This window comes from Elephas maximus, chromosome 8 (genome assembly GCF_024166365.1).
Source record: "Elephas maximus indicus isolate mEleMax1 chromosome 8, mEleMax1 primary haplotype, whole genome shotgun sequence".
Lineage (NCBI taxonomy): Eukaryota > Metazoa > Chordata > Mammalia > Proboscidea > Elephantidae > Elephas > Elephas maximus.
The window spans coordinates 26,420,608-26,440,822 of record NC_064826.1 but is presented as its reverse complement, the minus strand read 5'-3'; positions in this window follow the sequence as shown (position 1 = coordinate 26,440,822).

Here is a 20,215-nt window from a genome sequence, read left to right as displayed (position 1 = left end):
GGATTCAATCTTGGTCACTTTGAGGGGCCACTTCCTCTTCCCTCAGGTACAGAAACCCAAGGGAGGCATTTAAGGTGCCTGGAAAATGGGTAGCAACCTCTAGCCTTCAGGAAAGCATGACTGGGATTGCTAAGGTCACTGTTCAGGCCCAAATGGTGCTGGTTGGATAGGCGGCCTGCTACCTCCATGCCATACTTCAACACAACTCTTAGCTGGAGCAGTGTGTCTAGTTCTAAGGGTCCAACATTCTTAAGGACACAATATATCATATTATCTCCGTTGTTAAGTCACTCTCTGGAAAATGAAGTGGAATACTCTAGGTTTCCCTTTTTTTAGGAAGGAAATAAGGAGATACTCTCTCCATGGATGTTCTGAGACTCCTCCATAAGGTCAGGAGTCTTTACTCCTTTACTTAATATAGCTGAGTGGCTAAGATAGTAGGAACCCAATAGATATTTGTTGAATAAATAAATGAATAGGTAGATTAAAAAAATACCAACTTCTGAAAAGAACAATAAGAACAAACCTTTGTTCTTAGCCAGTATCCTCACAAATCATACCTGAAATATATTGGAATAAAAAATTCATAACTTGTATGACTACATAATAGAAGCAAGGCTTAGTTTAAAATATACTTGAGAAGCCATTTTTACATTTATTGAATAATCTGACTTAGAAGTCTATCCTAAACTTAGTATACTATTGCAGCATGAAACTAACCCTTTCAGAACCTAGTAATACCTTAGCTTGTCAAGGCCTTTTTGGGTTCCTCTGCTATGTGACATATCTAGTTTCATCCCTGGAAAATAGCCAGTGAGTCTCATCAGTGTCTGACCCCTAGTCTGAACTGCCCTCCCCAGACTCATCAAGACCCTGTGTGAGTGTCACGGTGAAGGTCCCATTTACTATAATGCCATTGCTCCTCTTGCATCAATTGGTGTGAGATTTTTCCTTTTTGTTTCTTATGATAAGCTCTTTAACAAAATAAAAGATAAATCTCAAATGAAAAAGGCATCATACCTTTATTAGTATATATTTTCTATAGTGCATATTCTGGTTTGAAGTTTCTTAAATAGTAAAGACTCCTGAGTACCCAGAATAAACCTTACGTGAAGGTGTGAAGGCAAAGTCAGATTCTAACCCTCTCCCTCTTATCTCAATAGCCCTCAGAAATAGACTGAATTATATCCCCCCAAAATGTGGACTGGAATTTTAACCCCTATACCTGTGGATCTAATGTAATGTAACCACCTTCCCTGATACAATCTAATATAATCAATCAATCATCTGAGGTTATACCAGTATAGGGTGGATCCTATACCTAATCACTTCTGAGTTAAATAAAGAACAGCATAGACACAGAGGTATCCATGCATGGACACAGGGAGGATCCTCTACAAGCCAAGGAACCAAAGAACACTTGGGACTACCTACAAGCAAGGAATCAACATGCTGGGGCCCTGATTCAGACTGTTGGCCTTCAGAACTATGAAAAAATAAATTTCTGTTCTTTAAAACCACCCACATGCAATATTTCTGTTACAGTAGCACTAGGAATCTAAGCACCCTCCCTCCAGTCCTGCAGCCTCGCCTTGCCCCTAGATACTCAGGGTTCCCTTCCACAATGCCCAGCTGATGTTTGTAGTCCACCACTCACCAGCCTGTCCTTTACATTCTTGTTTTATGCTCTCATCTGTTCATTTATTCATTCCACAAATATTGATTGAGTGCCTACTATGTGAAAGACACTGTATTAGATGTTCAGGATACAATAGTAAGCAAGAAAAGCATACCTTGCCCCACTGGAATTGCATTTGGTGAGGGAGACATATAGAAGCCAAGTCAATAAAATAATTACAAACTCTGGTAACGCCTTGAAGAAACAAACAGGATGGTGACATAGAAAATAAAGGAGTGAAGGCTATTTTAAGCTGGTCAGGTACACCCTTCTAAAATGCAAAGGATGGGAAGGCACCAGCCATGAAAATCAGTGAAAAAATGTTCCATGCAGATGAAAACACATACAAAAGGCAAACTGCAAACATCACGTGGGTAGTGTAGTAAAAGCTTAGTGTGTTTGAGGGTCTGGAGGAAGGTCAGTATGGAAGGTCATGGGAAAATGGAATGAGACAAGGAAGGAGGGCAGATGATACTGCCCTATACGTCTTGGTAATAAGGTCATATTTATGTATTAATTTTAATGAATGACTTTATTCCAAAGAAATTAAGAGCACGGGCTTTGGAATCATAAAAGGCTATGTCGAATCTTGGCACTGATACTTACTAACCATATCATCTTTCAAATTTGAATAATAATCTCTTGTCCAGAGGCTTGAGGTAAGAATTAAATGAGATAATGTACATATAGCATTTTTAACTAGTACATGCAGTCCCCAATTTATGATGTATTCAGGTTATGAGCAACTGCACTTCGGATTGTTCATTTTTTTCATGATTTATTTTTTTATGTATGTATGTATTACAATTTATCTGTAAGTTTATATGTAATGCTTCCAACTCCTGAAGACAAATAAAGGTTGGATTTATAAAGACACTGATAATAAAATACAATAATAATGAAAAAAATGAGTTATTCGACTTACATCAGAGCTGATTTATGACAGAGTCATTGGAATGGAACACTACCCTAAGTCGGGGACTACCTGTATTGTTGTTAGTTGCCATTGAATCAGTGCCAATTCATGGCAACCATGTACATAACAGGATAAAACATTGCCTTGCCCTGTGCCATCCTCACAATTGTTGGTATGTTTGTGCCCATTGTTGCAGCTATTGTGTCAATCCATCTCATGGAGGATTTCCCTTTCTTTCTCTGACCTTCAATTTTACCAGCAAGATGTCCTTTTCTAGCCATTGGTCTTCGCTTATGACGAAGTCTCGCCACTCTCTCTCTAAGGAGCATTCTGGTTCAACTTCTTCCATGGCTGATTTGATCATTCTTCAACTTATAAAATATTCTTCCCCAACACCACAATTCAAATGCATCAATTCTTCTTCAATCTTCCTTTTTCATTGTCCAGCTTTTGATTGCGTATACAGTGATTGAAAAGACCATGGCTTTGGTTAGGTGTACCTTAGCTTGCCATCTTTGCTTTTTAACTCTTTAAAAAAGTCTTTTGCAGTAGATTTTCCCAATACAATATATTATTTGATTTCTTGACTGTTGCTTCCAGGGATATTGATGGTTGAAAAAAGTAGAATAAAATCCTTGGCAACTTCAATTTCATTGCCATTTTTTGTGATGTTGTTTATTGGACCGGTTGTAAAGATTTTTGTTTTCTTTAACCATTATCACCTAATTAATAGCTATTATTATTATTGTATTAGTTACCCATTGCTACATAACAAGCCATCCAAAAACACTGACTTAAAACAATAGACACTCGTGTATGCAGGTCAACTGAATATTGGCTGGTCTAGGATAGACTTCTTTGCTGAAGGCTGAACTCTTATCTTTGTCACATATGCCACTCTGGGGCCCAGGCTGAAGGGACAGCAGCTTCCTGAGGGACAGATGGCAATGACAAAAATGTTAGAGATCAAAGCCTACCATCCAGTCACAAGTCAAGTCTGTTAATGTCTCTCTGATCAAAGCAAGGCACATGGCTGAGCCCAAAGTCAAGGGGTACAAAACTACAATCTGCCAACCATGAGTCCCAGACAAGTCACATGCCAAGCCCGGCATGTAAATATTTTTGATCAATAATTTCATCTACCACAATTACTGCGATTGATAATAACTTAATGTGTTACCTTACTCAGGAATATTTGTATTTCCAGGAGATTGTAACACATGTTGTTGTTAGGTGCTGTTGAGTCGGTTCCGACTCATAGTGACCCTATGCACAATGGAACAAAACACTGCCCGGTCCTGCACCATCTTACAATCGTTGTTATGCTTGAGCTCATTGTTCCAGCCACTGTGTCAATCCACCTCGTTGAGGGTCTTCCTCTTTTCTGCCAACCCTGTACTCTGCCAAGCATGATGTCCTTCTCCAGTGACTCATCCCTCCTGACTACATGACCAAAGTATGTAAGACACAGTCTCGCCATCCTTGCCTCTAAGGAGCATTCTGGCCACACTTCTTTCAACACAGATTTGTTCGTTCTTTTGGCAGTCCATGGTATATTCAATACTCTTCACCAACACCACAATTCAAAGGTGTCAACTCTTCTTCAGTCTTCCTTATTCATTGTCCTGCTTTCGCATGCATACAATGCGACTGAAAATACCATGGCTTGGGTCAGGCGCGCCTTAGTCTTCAGGGTGATATCTTTGCTCTTCAACACTTTGAAGAGGTCCTTTGCAGCAGATTTGCCCAATGCAATGCGTCTTTTGGTAACACATAGATTGTGGATCCAAGTAAAATGAAATCCTTGACAACTTCAATCTTTTCTCTGTTTATCACAATGTTGCTCATTGGTCCAGTTCTGAGGTTTTTTGTTTTCTTTATGTTCAGGTGCAATCCATACTGAAGGCTGTGGTCTTTGATCTTCGTTACTAAGTGCTTCAAGTCCTCTTCACTTTCAGCAAGCAAGGTTGTGTCATCTGCATAACGTAGGTTGTTAATGAGTCCTCCTTCCGTCCTAATGCCCTGTTCTTCTTCATATAGCCCAGCTTCTTGAATTATTTGCTCAGCATACAGATTAAATAGGTATGGTGAAAGAATACAACCCTGACGCACACCTTTCCTGACTTTAAACCAATCAGTATCCCCTTGTTCTGTCCGAACAACTGCCTCTTGATCTATGTAAAGGTTCCTCATGAGCACAATTAAGTGTTCTTATAATTGTAACACATAGATGTGAAAAAATGAACAGAATTGATAGCAAATCATTGCTATAGTAAGAATAGTTTCTTCTTGTTCAATAATTGGCTGCCCACACCCCACCCCCATCCCAATCTCTTTGGGAAGTGAGTATTTATTGGGCTTCTACCAGAAGGTCACAGTTGTATTTTCCTTTTAAAATCATTACTATAGAACCACTGAGGTTAGAAATCATTTCACTGATGGATCCTAATGTAGAACTTGCCATTTTTCGGAAATCATTTATATACGTGCAGGCCAATGAAAACAGAGCTCTGGAGTAACAGATCAATTTAATTGTCTTCATGAACCAAACAGTGAGCTGGATGCTTAGGGAGCCTGTGCGGAACCCTTCCTCCATGTAACATCAAGCCAACAAACTCAGACTCATTTTACAGAAGATGAAATGAAAGAATGAAGAGTTGTACGTGTAGCAATAACCATTAGGAGCTGGGACACTCTCCCGTTCTCTATGGGGGGTGAGGATGCTAAAATACATTATGGCCCAATTCCTGATGAAGTCAATCCAGCCAAATTGCCTTCCACTGGTGCCATGATGGCTCAGGGAGAAAGGCGTCCCGCATGCCAAAATCCACGTCTGAGAGCAGCTTTCTGTGGCTCTCCTCACAGACACCCCAGAGTTTCCGCATCACAGAGAGACCTGAAAGGTTGTCTGGAGACTACACTGTTACCCCTCCCATACTGTACTTGCTTTTATAAAAGGACCTAAAGTGAACAAAATTGGCAAAGATCACATTTGAGTTTTCATTCACGGGCCTTTGAGGGCCTGTTTATCCCAGGGATGGAAATTAACTTGATTTTACAAGGTACTAAGCTGGATTCACTTTATGTTCGATCTCAGTAAAGATGCTGTTAATTTTCATTTATTCCCAACCATGAGAGTGAGAGGGAAAAAAATCAGCATCATGCTGTTTAAATTCTAATTATGTTCAAGGAAATAACTTGCCTACTTAAAAATCCCCATCTCTACATCCTCCCCACACCCCCTTCCCCCATCAGCCCTGCTCCAGAAATGTTTTAAAAACAAAAAACAGAAGTTCTTTCATACTGAGAGGACAAAGACAAAACCAAAAAGGACATCTTTGGAATATCTGAGGTTTTAAATGACAATTGTCTGAGAAGACTAATTGGTAGTTTCTGTGTGGGTCCACTGCTGTATTTTGCTATTTTTATCCTTTCAGATCAGAAAATACATACTTCAATTGTTATGTTCACCTCAAAACCACCCGTTATTATATGAGTGCAATCAATTAATGCATGTGTTTGTATGTGTGTATGTGTGTGGTGTATGTGTGAATGTGTTTGGTACAGGGGGTGGGGGGAGTCCAGCCAGAGGTGAAGCTGCAGAAATTACCAGATGAGGAAGAGGCTGGTAAGCCATCTCAAGGAGTCTGGATCTTCTCAGGAAAGTATGAGGTCACTGGGTAAGGAGTCTGAGAAATTCCTCAAGGCATAAAGGAGTGGATATGCAACACGAAAGCTCTGCAAATTAAATTAAGATGTTTGTTCTGAACTTAAATAGATGTTGTAAGGGATGCTGTTGTTGTTAGCTGCAGTTGAGTTGGTCCCTGATTCCTGGTGACACCAGGCACAATGAAACACTGCCTGGTCTTGTCTTTTATCATCTGCCCGATGAGTTGGAGATCGGACCACTGTGATCCATAGGGCTTTCGTTGGCTGATTTTTAGAAGTAGATCATCAGGCCTTTCTTCCAAGTCCATCTTAGTCTGAAAGCTCTGATGAATTCTGTTTAGCATCATAGGAACATACAAATCACCACTGACAGAAAGGTGGAGGCTGCGCATGAGGCGTATTGGTCACCAATCAAACCTTGGGTTCCCACGGAAGAAAAGCAGGAATTCTACCTCTGAACCACCACTGCCCCCCACTGTATGGGAAAACAGGCCTTTAAAAAGTTCTGAGAACAGACTCCTAAAGAGGAACAGGAATCTAGGGATAATAACCCTCAGGTCCAAGACTCCACCTCTGCCCTGTTGAAGTTGTTAGACTTTGCACCAACATCAACGTTTCATATTATCAATTCTCTGTCTTACAAAATGTTAGTCACTTCTCTGTTGTGAGTGTTAAAAGAGACAATGTATTGATGCACAAACCAACATTTTGTAAACTACCTCGAGCTAATCCATCAGCAAATCGTGTCAGCTCTACCTTCAAAGTATATCCAGGATTTAACTTCTTTTCACCACTTCCATCATCTTCATCCTGGTCCAGGGCACCTTCGATTTTCACTAAAGCAAAAAACCAAACCCATTGCTGGTGAGTCAATTCCAACTCACAGTGACCCTGTAGGGATTGTAGAACTGCTCTCATTAAAAAAAAAAAAATTGCTCTCATTAGATTATGGCAATTCCCTCCTAAAGCAAGGGGACTCTGGAGGCCAAAGACACTGAAGACACCTGATTAATTAGTACGCCACCAGGTATTAGGCCACTTCCGGTCAGCTCTCCACCACGTCACTCACTTCCTCTAAGTTGTTTTTCAGACCCTCCGGAAAGCCCTGAAAGAGTCCAGATCTAACCAGCTCAGAATAGCCTGACATGCGCAGAGCAGACCAGGATGACTGACAAACGTCCCTGGGCTGAGACGCATGCTCAATAATGCAAAAGAACTTACCTCAAGGAACCAAAAGACTCATGCCAAGGAACTAAAATCGCCAGAAATGCATGATGGGCGATAAAACCCAAACCCAGTGCCGTCAAGTCTATTCCAACTCATAATAGTCAAGCCCATTTCAAAACTGGTCCTTCGGCCACTTCCGTGCCAAGTCTTAGCCCCGCCTCGTAATAAAAAATCAGTAGGAATCACGAATAGGTAAAACCTCTGATCCTGCCTGTCATTTCCCTCCACCCTAAGTGAATATGTGTAAGTATAAATTGTACATTGCTTCCTCAGATCGGGGAACACAATCTGAGGTCGATTACCTCTAGTTCCCTCCCGCTTGCTAGTCTGGGAAATAAACTCTCTTCTTCCTCTCAAAACCAGCATCTGAGAGTTTGGCTTCTTGCACACTAGGCATGGAGCCATTGGTCCGGCTTCACTAACAGGGTGAACCTCCAACTCCATTCAGATTCTTCTCCTTGGAGTAGGAGAAAACATCAGTCAGATCATTTCACTCTTCCACTCAAAAACTCTCCATCAGCTTCCCACTTTCAATCTGAGTAAAAGCCAGTCTCAGAATTGACCTAAACACCCTACAGGTTCTGCCTACCTCCCACCTCCCACCTCTCTGAAATCATCTCCTCTATGATCCTTCTGGCTGTTCATCAAGCAATTCAACTATGTTTCTGCCTTTTGGTACTTTACACTGGCTGTTCCCTCTGCCTGGGATTCTCTTCACATCCATCTTCCTTGCTCTCTCCCTTTGTTCCCTCTTCTTTGGATACCGTATCAGTGAGTCTTTATAGGATAACTCTAAGAAATTATAAGATTTATATAATTAATACAGTTCTTAAGTGTCCATTTTGATGCTAATCTAAAGTTGTTTTACTGTTTTTTTCAAACCTTTATGTCTGGAAAAGTAACTTTGCCTTAGGAGGTGCTGGAGTACACCCTTCAGTTTACACTTCCAAGTTCCTTTCTAGTGCTATTATTTTAATACTACCTTTTAAAGTATCCAGGGCCCTGGTGGCACAGTGGTTAAGAGTTATAGCTGCTAACCAAAAGGTCAGCAGTTCAAATCCACCAGCTGCTCCTTGGAAACGCTATGGGACAGTTCTACTCTGTTCTATAGGGTTGCTGTGAGTTGAAATCAACTTGGTGGCAAGGGGGTTGGGTTTTTCTTCTTCACGTAAAGGACGGCTCTTTCTGCTGTGGTCCTCACTTGACAGCCCCAGCCTTATCCTAGACCCATCCTGCTAATTGTATAGAGATATCCAGTTATTTGCAGGGTAATCAGCTTTGCTCATGAAACTAATACAGGCCAGACAGGTAGGACAGCAGTAGTTTTCATCAATAGTAATAATAAATTCTATACTCCTTGCCCCCCTTATCTTGCTTTATTTTTCCCTATTGCACTTGTCATCATCTGACACACTATTCATTCATTTGCTTATTGTCCGTCTCCCTCCCCTAGGATGTAAGCCAGGAAAGGAGTTTTTTTTTGTTCACTGCTGTATTCCCAGCACCTGGAACAGTGGACACAGTAGTCATTCATTAAATACTTGTTAACATGTTTGTTAAATGCATGAAAAAATATTATTTATGAATGGAAATCTTCAGGAAGGCAACAGAAAAGCAATTGGATTTTGGAAATCCTTATAGGGTCACTATGAGTCAGAATCGACTCGATGGCAGTGGGTTTTTTTTTTTTTTTTTTTTTTCGGTATATGTCCTATACCTTTAAAACAACCATTTTCCTCCTCTGTTACATCCTTTCTATGAATTGTGCTGGAGGTCAGTCTTGAAGGGAAAATTAAAGCACACATACATTCACATATATGAACACTCCCAGAGATACAGAGTGAATGCGTCACTTTGACCTACCGGTCAGGGTGCCAAAAATATGATAGGTACCGTGCTAAGCATCTTCCATGGATGCGCTCACAGAGTCTCAGTAACAGAGTGAATAAATTCCCCAAGGCTTCACAAAGAACAGATTTAAACCAGGCAGTCTGACTACGCAACCCACACTTGTATCTGCCATACCATCTACCTTTATCTATGTCATACTTGCAATCTTTTCTTGGGCACTTAGCAAGAGCATCTTACATTTGTTTTTAGGCTGGTGTAGCACATGCCACTGTGTCAACTTACACAGACTTAGACAGAATTAAAGAATCACTAGCAACCAGGGATTCATCATACAGGTGGTTTGCTCTTCTAGAGTTGTATGAAACAAGAGGATTTAACTGTGTATGCCACATTTAACCATGACTCAGAAAATTAACAATTTTAGAATTCAGTAGCACTGTACCAAACTATGGTTTTAACTAATTCCCATCATTGTTGTTGCATGCTATCAAGTCTATTATGACTCACAGTGATCCTAAAGCACAGAGTAGAACTGCCCCATAGGATTTCCTAGACTAAAATCTTTACAAGAGCAGATGGCCAGAGCTTTTCTCTTGAGGAGCTGCTGGGTAGGTTTGAACTACTAACCTTTCAGCTAGAAGCCAAATGCTTAGCCACTGTGCCACCAGGGCTCCTTGTGTAGGAAAGATAAGAGCTTTCTATGAATTGAAAAAAGACTGAGAAAGCAACCCTGGTAATGAAGTAAGGGCGCTCTTAAACCAGAAATAAGAGAGATTAATTGGGCTGGAGAATGAGTGAAGGGGAGGAACCTGAGGCAAGAAAGACAAATGTGCACTGTAACACGAGAGGGGGATGGAAAGAAAGAAGAGTTTGGAGAGGTTTTGAAGAGATATAACCAATGAAATCTTCTGAGTTAATGTCCAGGGGCGAGGAGCAGTGAAGAAAGGGAAAGTGGTTCAGAGACCGAGAGATTTCGACTTGTGTGAATGGGTGAGTGGTTAGATAGTGCCATTAGTTGAGCTGAAGCAGATACTGTTTAGTGATTTCAATTTCACTTATGTCAACTATCTAAGGGCTATTCGTCTAGATAGAAGTACACCATGCTGAAGTACCATCCCACAAGTTATGGTTTTATTCACATAAATAATATTAAAGTAGCTTCTAAATGCTAGCTAAAATCTAGATACAGTGCTTCTACTTCATCCCTCTTATTTACCAGTCTTATAACCTGAAATGAAGTTACTTTATAATGCAATCCAAAATATAATATAATACATAATATAATAATTACAGCTTTTAATAATAATAAAAAAAAAATAGCTAACTGGAATTCAGCACGCATCGTCTACGTCTCTCCTCACAACAAATGTACAGTTAACAAACAAACAAAAAAAAACCACTGCCGTTGAGTCAATTCTGACTCATAGTGACCCTATAGGACAGAGTAGAAATGCCCCGTAGAGTTTCCAAGGAGCACCTGGAGGATTCGAACTGCCAACCTTTTGGCTAGCCGCCATAGCACTTAACCACTATGCCACCAGGGTTTCCACTGTAGCATTGAAATGAGGCTTTGAATGGTTAAGTACCTTGCGTGGTTCACATATAAGTGGCTAAACCAAGATTTAAAGTTAGGTCATTTGTAAGTCCCCAACAACGAAAGTATCTCATGTTTCTGTTTACTTTTTTCACTAAGTTTCCCCAGATCGTTTATTAAATTATAACAGACTTCTCAATGTCTGTGACTATTTTCCATGTGATTTCTACTAACTATTTTTATACTTGCTTTGGGGAAACCCTGCTGGTGTAGTGGTTAAGAGTTATGGCTGCTAACTAAAAGCTCGACAGTTATAAAACTTCAATTTTAAATACATTAAAAGAAAATGTGTTCTTTTAATTAAGTCAATAAAATTAGAATTATTTAGGTTAGCAGATTGGTATAGTAAGTATATTTTCTGTTATGTTATCCTTCCTCTGTAAATTTTTTTTTTCTTATCATTCCTTGTGATTGAAATTGTCACACTTAAATATTTGTCTTGATATACATGATTAAATTCAGAACAATTCAAGCTTAAATGGCTAAATCTTGGAGTAACTAAATCTAATACATGAATTACAGGGATGGACTAAGATGCCATATAATTTTTGAATATTATTACTGAAATTCCACTCTGCTGCCTGAGCCCACTGTGCTAATTCAATAGATTTAAAAAGAAAAAGCTCCTTCATTTGGAAAGGGCACAGCAGAAAATTGATGGGCATGAGTCTGGCATTTTGTCACTCAAGTGAATATGATAATGATGGTATAATTAGGCAAAATAATAATGTGACAGTCTCACATGATGAAGGAACACTTCTGCGCCAGGGAATCGAAACATCAGGCACCTGGATTCTCAGATGTTTACCATACTCAGCCATGCAAAGTCCTTTGCCAGCCTGTGCTCTCTGAAAAACAGCTTTGAAAAATGTTGGGTAGTTTTAGAGCAGAGGCCAAATGATACAATCATTTGTGGTGGGGATGGGGGGTATCCCTTTGTCCATTTGTTAAAATAAATTCATATTTATTACTCAATTAGTGTATCATAATTTGGACTGCTGGAGACAATAGAATTCAGGTGTGACCTTCATTCTCAAAAGTTTTTAAGTGTTCCTTTGTAAAGAAACTTTTATCCCTTATTTCTTCAGCTGTAAACAGTCATGTGTATGGGTGTTTGTGTGTGTGTTACTTCCTGCTGGGATTGGGTTTTTCTCCTCAATTAGAGCCAATCCCTGCCTCCTCCTATTGTCCCATGATTACAGCTTACAGAATATTCCTGGATTTTGTATAAAAGCCAAGTTCCTGAGTGGCCAGCATTTGTCCACCAACTATGTGCTTCACAGGTGTCTTGACACCTGGTAGAACAGGTAAGTAATTTCTAAGCTTCCTCTTCCATTGTCCTTCAAGGTCCTGCCTTCTTTTTACTTCAGAAACCTCACATAATGACTGGGCAGGTCTGACCTATTGAGGAAACAGCTTTGCTTAAGTGGTGAGTTCTTTTTACCTAGTTCTTCATAGCAATCACATGGCACGCACCTGCTAACTAGCAGTAAGCAGCAAATAGTACCAACTTTCCATAACATAGTTTATAAAGAAAATGTTCTACATCCTACTTTGATGAATAGCATCGGGGGTCTTAAAAGTGTGTGAGCAGACCATTTAAGATACTTTACTGGTCCCACCTCATCTAGAGCAAGGGAGAATGAAGAAAACCAAAGACACAAGGGAAAGATTAGTCCAAAAGACTAAAGGACCACAAGTACCATAGCCTCCACCAGACTGAGTTCACAACTAGATGGTACCCTGCTACCACCACTGACTGCTCTGACAGGGATTACAATAGAGAGTGCTGGACGGAGCTGGAAAAAATGTAGACCAAAATTCTAACTCGCAAATAAAAAAGACCAGATTTACTGGTCTGACAAAGACTGGAGAAACTCTGAGAGTATGGCCCCCAGACAACCTTTTGACTCACTATTAAACTCACTCCTAAGGTTCACACTTCAAAGATTAAAACAAACAATAATACATGCAGCTCAACCACGTATACGAGGCTAAATGGGCACACCAGCCCAGGGGCAAGGACGAGAAGGCAGGAGAGGATAGGAAAGCTGGATGAATGGAAATGGGGAAACCAAGGTCAAGAAGGGGAGAGTGTTGACACATTCCAAAGTTGGCAACCAATGTCACAAAACAGTATATGTATTATTTAATGAGAAACTAACTTGCTCTGTAAACCTTCACCTAAAGCACAATTAAAAAAAAAAAAAGGAAAATAACTCAATCACACACACACACAAATAGTGCCAACTGCCTTTTGCCCTTTACACAATGAGCTTATATAGTGAGTTCTAAATTTCAATTGCATAAGATTCAGGGAAATATACCTAAATAACCCAGATATGGCTGAACAACAGCAACAACAACAAAAATCGTAAGTCACACGGAAGTGGTTCAATCTTGGTTGCAAGTCAGGATCACTTGGAGAGCAAGGGTCCTTCCTCCAGAGATCCTGATATAATTGGTCTTGGGTACGGCCCAGGCTTCAGCATTTTTCAAAGCTTCCCAGGTGATTCTAAGGTGCAGACATGGTTGAGAGCTTCCAGTCAAGAGGCTTGCAAACCACTCAGTCAACAGTCTCAGATCACCTTCTGGCCATCGGTTATTTTCCACATGGATACTGACTTACTTGGCTGACTTAATTACTTATTTCAAATTCTCAGCACAGCAAAGCGCTGTCTGTGAATGTCGATTTGTTGAAGAGTACTATAGCGAAGCAAAAGATCTGATTTTTGTTTAAGTTAAAAAAAATCAATTTAAGCTTAATTTAAAGAGATTTAGAAATGATGTTCAAGTTTTCTCTTTTCTGACCACTATTACTATCATTTTTAGAAGTGATAAAATACCATTCTTTTCTTCTGCCTATTTAATAGAATATTTTTAATGGATGCAAATGATGAATTCTACCGATTACTCTAGTGTCCATATTACTTCTTAACATAGTAATTAAGGGGTGATTTATCAGCATCAATTGGCCCCTTGTTGTGGAAGTAGGGCCTTAAACCTTGACATTCGAGGGAATGTAAAGACAAACAGGGAGCCATAATTGTGTGTAGAACTCAAGAGAACTTCTGTCTAGATGTAAAGACTTAGCAGTTTTTTAAAAATCAGGCTTCCTTTGTGGGTATTCCTATAAGGAAATGAAATAAAAATTTGCATGTTAAATGTTGGTAGTTACTAGAAAATGTCACTTTGTTTTTTCACAAAACTCAGCATCTGATATTCACAGCCAGATTATCTAGGTCAAAGAATCTTGTATCATTCTTTTAGTATCTGGATCCTTTACTGATTAATACAATTAAAAATTCTAAAAAACTGAAATTCAACACACGAAGCATATTTCGTTTAACTGAATTATATCTTATATCTGTTTTCTAGATTTTTCTTAGGCTTGAGATGCCATCATTTGAACCTTTGAATCCAAGATAACTTTGATCAAAAATTGGATTTTCTGCAAGTTAAGATTCATGGACAAACATTCTTGTTGGTCTCTAGTTGTTCTAGAAGAGTTCATAGGTGATAGGGGTCTGCCTTGACCTGGCCTGAGTGGTCACTCAAGAGTCAGCAGCCAGTGCTGGGAATGTAGGAGAAAGGGCATTCTGAGGGACCAGGTGAAAAGTGGATTGGGTTTCCCTCAGCTTGTTTGGAGGCCCAATTTTAAGTTTCCGATACTGAGGTCAAAGGAACCCTGGTGGTGCAGTGGTTAAGCACTTGGTTGCTAACTGAAACATTGGTGGTTCAAACCCATTTCTGGTTCTGTGGGAGAAAGACCTGGCAATTTGCTCCTATAAAGATTGCAGCCTTGGAAACCTGATGGGGCAGTTCTACGCTGTCACACTGGGTTGCTATGAGTTGTACTTAACTGAACATCACACAACAACAATAATACAGTACTGAGGTCAGGCAATCAGTCTTGACTCCACTGTTGCCCACATTAGAAAGCTCTGTGTCTCCATGTTCTCTGTACCTCTGCTACGATATTTAGAACCGTTTGTCTTGTGTTATTGTTATTTATGTCAGGCATTAGTGCCTCTCTTAGATTGTATAACTAAATATTTCATTTACTCACTGTAATATCATGACCCTTTCCTTGAATGTCTGAATAAAATATTCTGTCTCCAAAGTATATCCTGACTCCATCCCCTTGTCTCCAGGCTCACTGCTACCACCTTAGTACAACCCACTACTCTGTTGCCTGGACTGCTGACATAGCTTGCTTACTGGTCTCCCATGCCCACCCAATCTATTCTCCACACAGTAGTCAAGTGATCTTTGCCCTGATCACGTTGTTTCTCTTCTTAATTCCCTCCACTCCCTCCCAATAAAATCTATGCTCTTTACTGCAGCCGTGCCTTCTGTTGCAGGCTGACCAGCCTCTACTCTTGTTCACCTCTCAGTCATGCAGGTCTTCTTTCAGTGTCTCAAACTTGCCAAACTGACAACCATCCCAGAGCCTGTGAACTTACCCTTTCTTCTGCTTGGAAATTATTTTTTCTCTATATATTTATCCATAATGGTGTTAGTTATCTAGATATAACAAATTATCCCAAAACTTAGTGGCTTAAAACCAAAAAATTATTACCTCATAGTTTTTAAGGGTCAGAAATTTGAAAACAGGTTTTTTGAGTGGTTCTGAATTAGAATATTTAGTGAGGTTACAGTCAAGATGTTGGCCAGGGCTGTGTCATCTGAAGGCTTGACTGGGGCTAAACTCTCCACTTTCAAGATGGCTCATTCACATAGCCCTTGGCTGGAGACCTTGATTGCTTGCTGAGTGTTGGCAGGAGGTCTCTGTTCCTCATCACAAAGACCTCTACCTAGAGTTGCTTCAGTATCCTGATGACATGGCAGCTAAGCTTCCTCCAGAGTGATTGATCCAAGAGACAAGAGAGAAGCACAGTGCCTTTTATGACCTACTCATTCACCATTATGTCCACCATATTGTTCTGTTTTATTTTGTTTTTTAGAAACGAGTTACTAAGATCATCCCACACTCAAGGGAAGGAGAATAATTAGACTCCTTGTTTTAGAAGGAGGGATGTAGAAGAACGTGGAAACATTTTAAAATCCCCACAATCATCATTCGGATTTCAATTCAGATGTCACCCCCTTTTCCTGAGAAAAGTGAAGTATTTCCAGTGCCTGAAATGTGCCTGTAGGTTGTTCAGTAATATTTTTTGGATGAATGAGATTGACCCAAAGCTCCCACTTTATTGACGTGAAAAGCCTAACACCCTTTGCAATATTTCAGAAGGAAGATGGAGCCATGTCTACATCCATTTCATAACATTCAGCTCTGAATTCCTATTTCTGCTCTATGCTCTTTCCTGGCTCACTCTTTATCCTCCTGAGATTGCTGTCTCCTCTCTAAACTTCTGTGCTCTACCTGCAGATACCAACCTTGTTCCTGCTTTGCCCAAATATCATTAACATAAGGCTGTTGTGAAAAGTACAATTTACTAAAGGATTGGGGATTAACAGCTTAAATTAAAATCCATCTTCTCAGTTCTGAAAGCCTCCCCTGCCATAGGGAAATTTTCATGGACTTCTTTACCTTTTAGTGTTGGAAGCCCAGCTACTACTCTTTCTTTTAGGCTTTTCTTCCATCTGGTCTCCCATCTCATTGCCTTCAAACTCCCATCTCCACCCATTAATTCAGGGAAAACAAAACAACCTGGTGACTTCATAATGTAGAAAAATCAAAACTTTTTTTTTCTGCTCCAATTCCACATTAGGCCACGGGTCTATTGTCACAAAACTACAAGACTTTTTCCTAAACAATAAATTTGCCATTAAGTTGAATTTTTCTTCCCTGTCCCCCCACCATGCGAAAGCTTCTAGTCATTAAAAAACAAAACAACAACCCCTCCCCTTCCTGTTACAACTATAATTTCTTGAAGGCTATGTCTGATTTAGCCATGAATTTCTTACAGTAATTAAGATGGAACTCTGCCCATAATGAACATCTCTCATTACTTATTGAATATACTTCTTTAATGATTGATTGAATGAATAAATGAATAATATAATTATGAATTAAATTGAGGAGAAAATGCATTTCTTGCCACCCAAATCACTATGGTGTTGTTGACTGGCATTCAGTCTGACATACGGCTGCTTATATAACCCAACAAAACATTAAAGTAATCCAGAGTTACTGACATCTTGTAACACAGAGAGGGTACGGTAGAAAAAAAACACGTACATTGGAATCAAACAGTATGCTCTACACCTATGATCAATTTCTATGTGGACTATTACATGGGGGGAAATAACAACTGGAAAATATTGCAAGATTGAATAATTAGTAAACTGCCCTCACCCCCATTTCAGCATCCTTAGTGGCTGCCCAGGGCCTCTGTGTGACACTTTAGTACTTTCTGATGGAAACCTTGCTCCTACTCTGGTCCTTTTCTCTTCCTTTCAAAGCTTTTATATGTCCTATATTTTCTTACTTCAGCCATTTTGCTAGGAAGCATAAAAAATATCTTGCTCTTAAGAGCTCATTTTCCTAATAACTCAGTGGGTTTCCACATGAGCCCCAGACAAGAACTGCAACTGCTGTCTTTGGAACTCAGAAGCATTTAATGATGCTGATATTTTGGTCATGAGTGGAAATCAAGGAACAGATGTGTTCGGAAAAGTCCTGCCACATCAGAAACAGCCTTCCCCATCACCACCTCAAGCCCGCCATGCCCCTTAGGTCCTTTTTTACCCACAGTTTTAGCCCTTCGTTGACATAAAGAACAGAAGTTACAAGGTACTTCTTCAAGTATCCAGAAGGCAAACTTGATTTTTGTTTTTGAGAACTGGTTATTTAGTAAAACTTGCCTTTAAAGTCCAGATTCCACGACCTCCATAAAATAATAACTCCAAATGAGAGTCAGGCGCATGCTGAGGATAAGCCATCCTTGTATGTTTCTGCCTGCAAACCCCGGCTGAGTAGTGTTCCATTATGGAATGCAGGATCAGCCCTCACCTAGTGACTTAAGATGTAAAATAGCTAACACCCTCACTTTAAAAGCGCTTTTCTTTAAGAAAGGCAGCAAATTACAAATCCAACATAGCGATGACTTGGGGGCAGATGTATGTATGTGTTTATGTGCATACCTATTTTTTTTTTTTTATGTATTATACACCTAGTGAAAGTGGGGAAAATAAGGACACACAGTCAACAGACACGGTTTGCTCAGCCCACCTCCTTTGAGGTGGCTAAATGAGATTCATTGCAGCTTACTTCATGAGTTCCAGGTATGGTTTAATAGCCTCAGCTCCATTTCTGGGGCACATCCAAAAAGACAAGGTTACATTCAGACTCATGCCCTGTTTACCCTCACAGCAGGCAACCTACTGAACTCCAAATTGAGTTTCTCCCCTAGACTCTAACTTCTGTTTCTTTTCCCACTGCAACTGTTGCATAGAATTAGGTGTGAGACTCATTTTTCTGTGCCCTCCTGTTATCACTTTGGTGAAATATTGGCCTACGGATTCAGAAAGAGTGGCCCAAATCCCTCGTCACTGCTCAGATACCAGAAATGAAATTCTATAAAAAAAATACCTAAGGGAAATTACTGGGGAGGACAGCAAGAGCATTTCCATGTTCTATAACCACTTGGAAAAAGATCTGAAGTTTCGGGAGGGGTAGCAAAGGAAGGAAAGAATGCAACTGTCACATCTCAGAGACAGCAAGGTAAGGAGAGTGTCCAGGGTAGGAGTGAAGAGCCCATCACTTCACTGTGAGTCCCCAGGGGAGAGAATGCAGGAGCCATAGTTCATATTCTCATTGAGAGTGTGTGGCACTCAGATTACTTCTGCCTTTCATGGGTAGGGAAGGATAAAAATAAAAAAAAAAAAACTTCTCTGGTTATTTTAGAAAACCCAAAATTCCTGGCTTGAATGATAGGACATGAGAGGGTGGAAAAAATAAATATTTAAACAAATTGCAAGAATTTACTGTGATGATGTGACCAGGTAAACCATTCTCTTATACAGAATTTCACTAAGATGCAGTATCAGTTTTTAGGCTGAGAGGACAAAAAGGGTTGCCCTTAGCAAAAGGATAAAGGCTTCTGTTGTTGGGTTTTTGTTTTATTGTTGTTTTGTCCTTTTCCTACAGAGCATTAAATCATGCCATTTAGATAGCTCGAGGATTGCTTTTAAGAACTTAATTTTTTTGTATGTCTCTTCTCTCTGACTAACAAAATGCTTCAGCGCTCAGAACATCAGTAAACAATTTGAAATGCAATCTTCTACTTCCTTGCACACTAGGGAAAAGAATCAGACCAAAATGAGAGATGCTGTCACATAGCACACTGGACAGTGCTTCCCAGGTCAGTACTTTCAAAGACTCATAATCTGTTTTCAAAGAGCAAAGCCCACTTGACCTCAGTAGACCTTCCCGGGGGCCGGGGGCATGAGGGCGCAGCTCGAGAGCCTGTGGCGCCGCCTTCTCAGGTGGTCTCTGACACTTGTCATGAGATTCTGGGCTTTAGTGTGTTGTTCTTAGTTGCCATAAAGTTGATTCCAACTCATGGCAACCCCATGCGTGCAGAGTAGAATTGCTCCACAGAGTTTTTAAGGCTGTGACTTTTTGGAAGCAGGTCTCCGGGTCTGTCTTCCAAGTTGCCTTGGGTAGTAGCTTAACCACTAGGGCCACCCAAGGAACCTTTAGTTGACACTGTAGTAAAATGAAGGGGTTGGACTAAAAATGATCTCTAAAGTCTCTTTTGGCTCACAAGTCTAGAATTCTATTATACTTAAGATTGGTTTGTCTTTAGCCCATTCACACACACACACACACACACACACACACACACACATAAGCAGAGATATACATAATGACTCCCACTTCTGTAAAGGATCACTAACTGGGGTCACTTATGATTTTCAACAAATAAAAATACCCAGCAACAGTAAATTGTGTAAAGTGATTGGATCAGGCAGTTCCAACAGCAGTTAGAAGAGCAATTTTGAAAAGCCCACTGAAAAGAGAAGATTTTATGTCATTCCACTAGTCATAAGCTGTGGGGGGGGGGGCGGGGGAGGAGGGCATCACAGAAAACAAAAACAAACAAACAAGGAAAACAAAACAAAACTCCAAATGCCTAAGCAGACAAAGGAATGCCCATGAAACACATGATTTAGAATAAGCCTAGATAAATGGAAAAGAAGCAACAAGTTGGAGACTTTTAGGGACAAAAACAAAGATTCGGTCGGGCAGAAAAACAGGCCATCAGAATGGTTCATGAACTTCTGAAAGAGGTCAGGATTAAGTGATCTA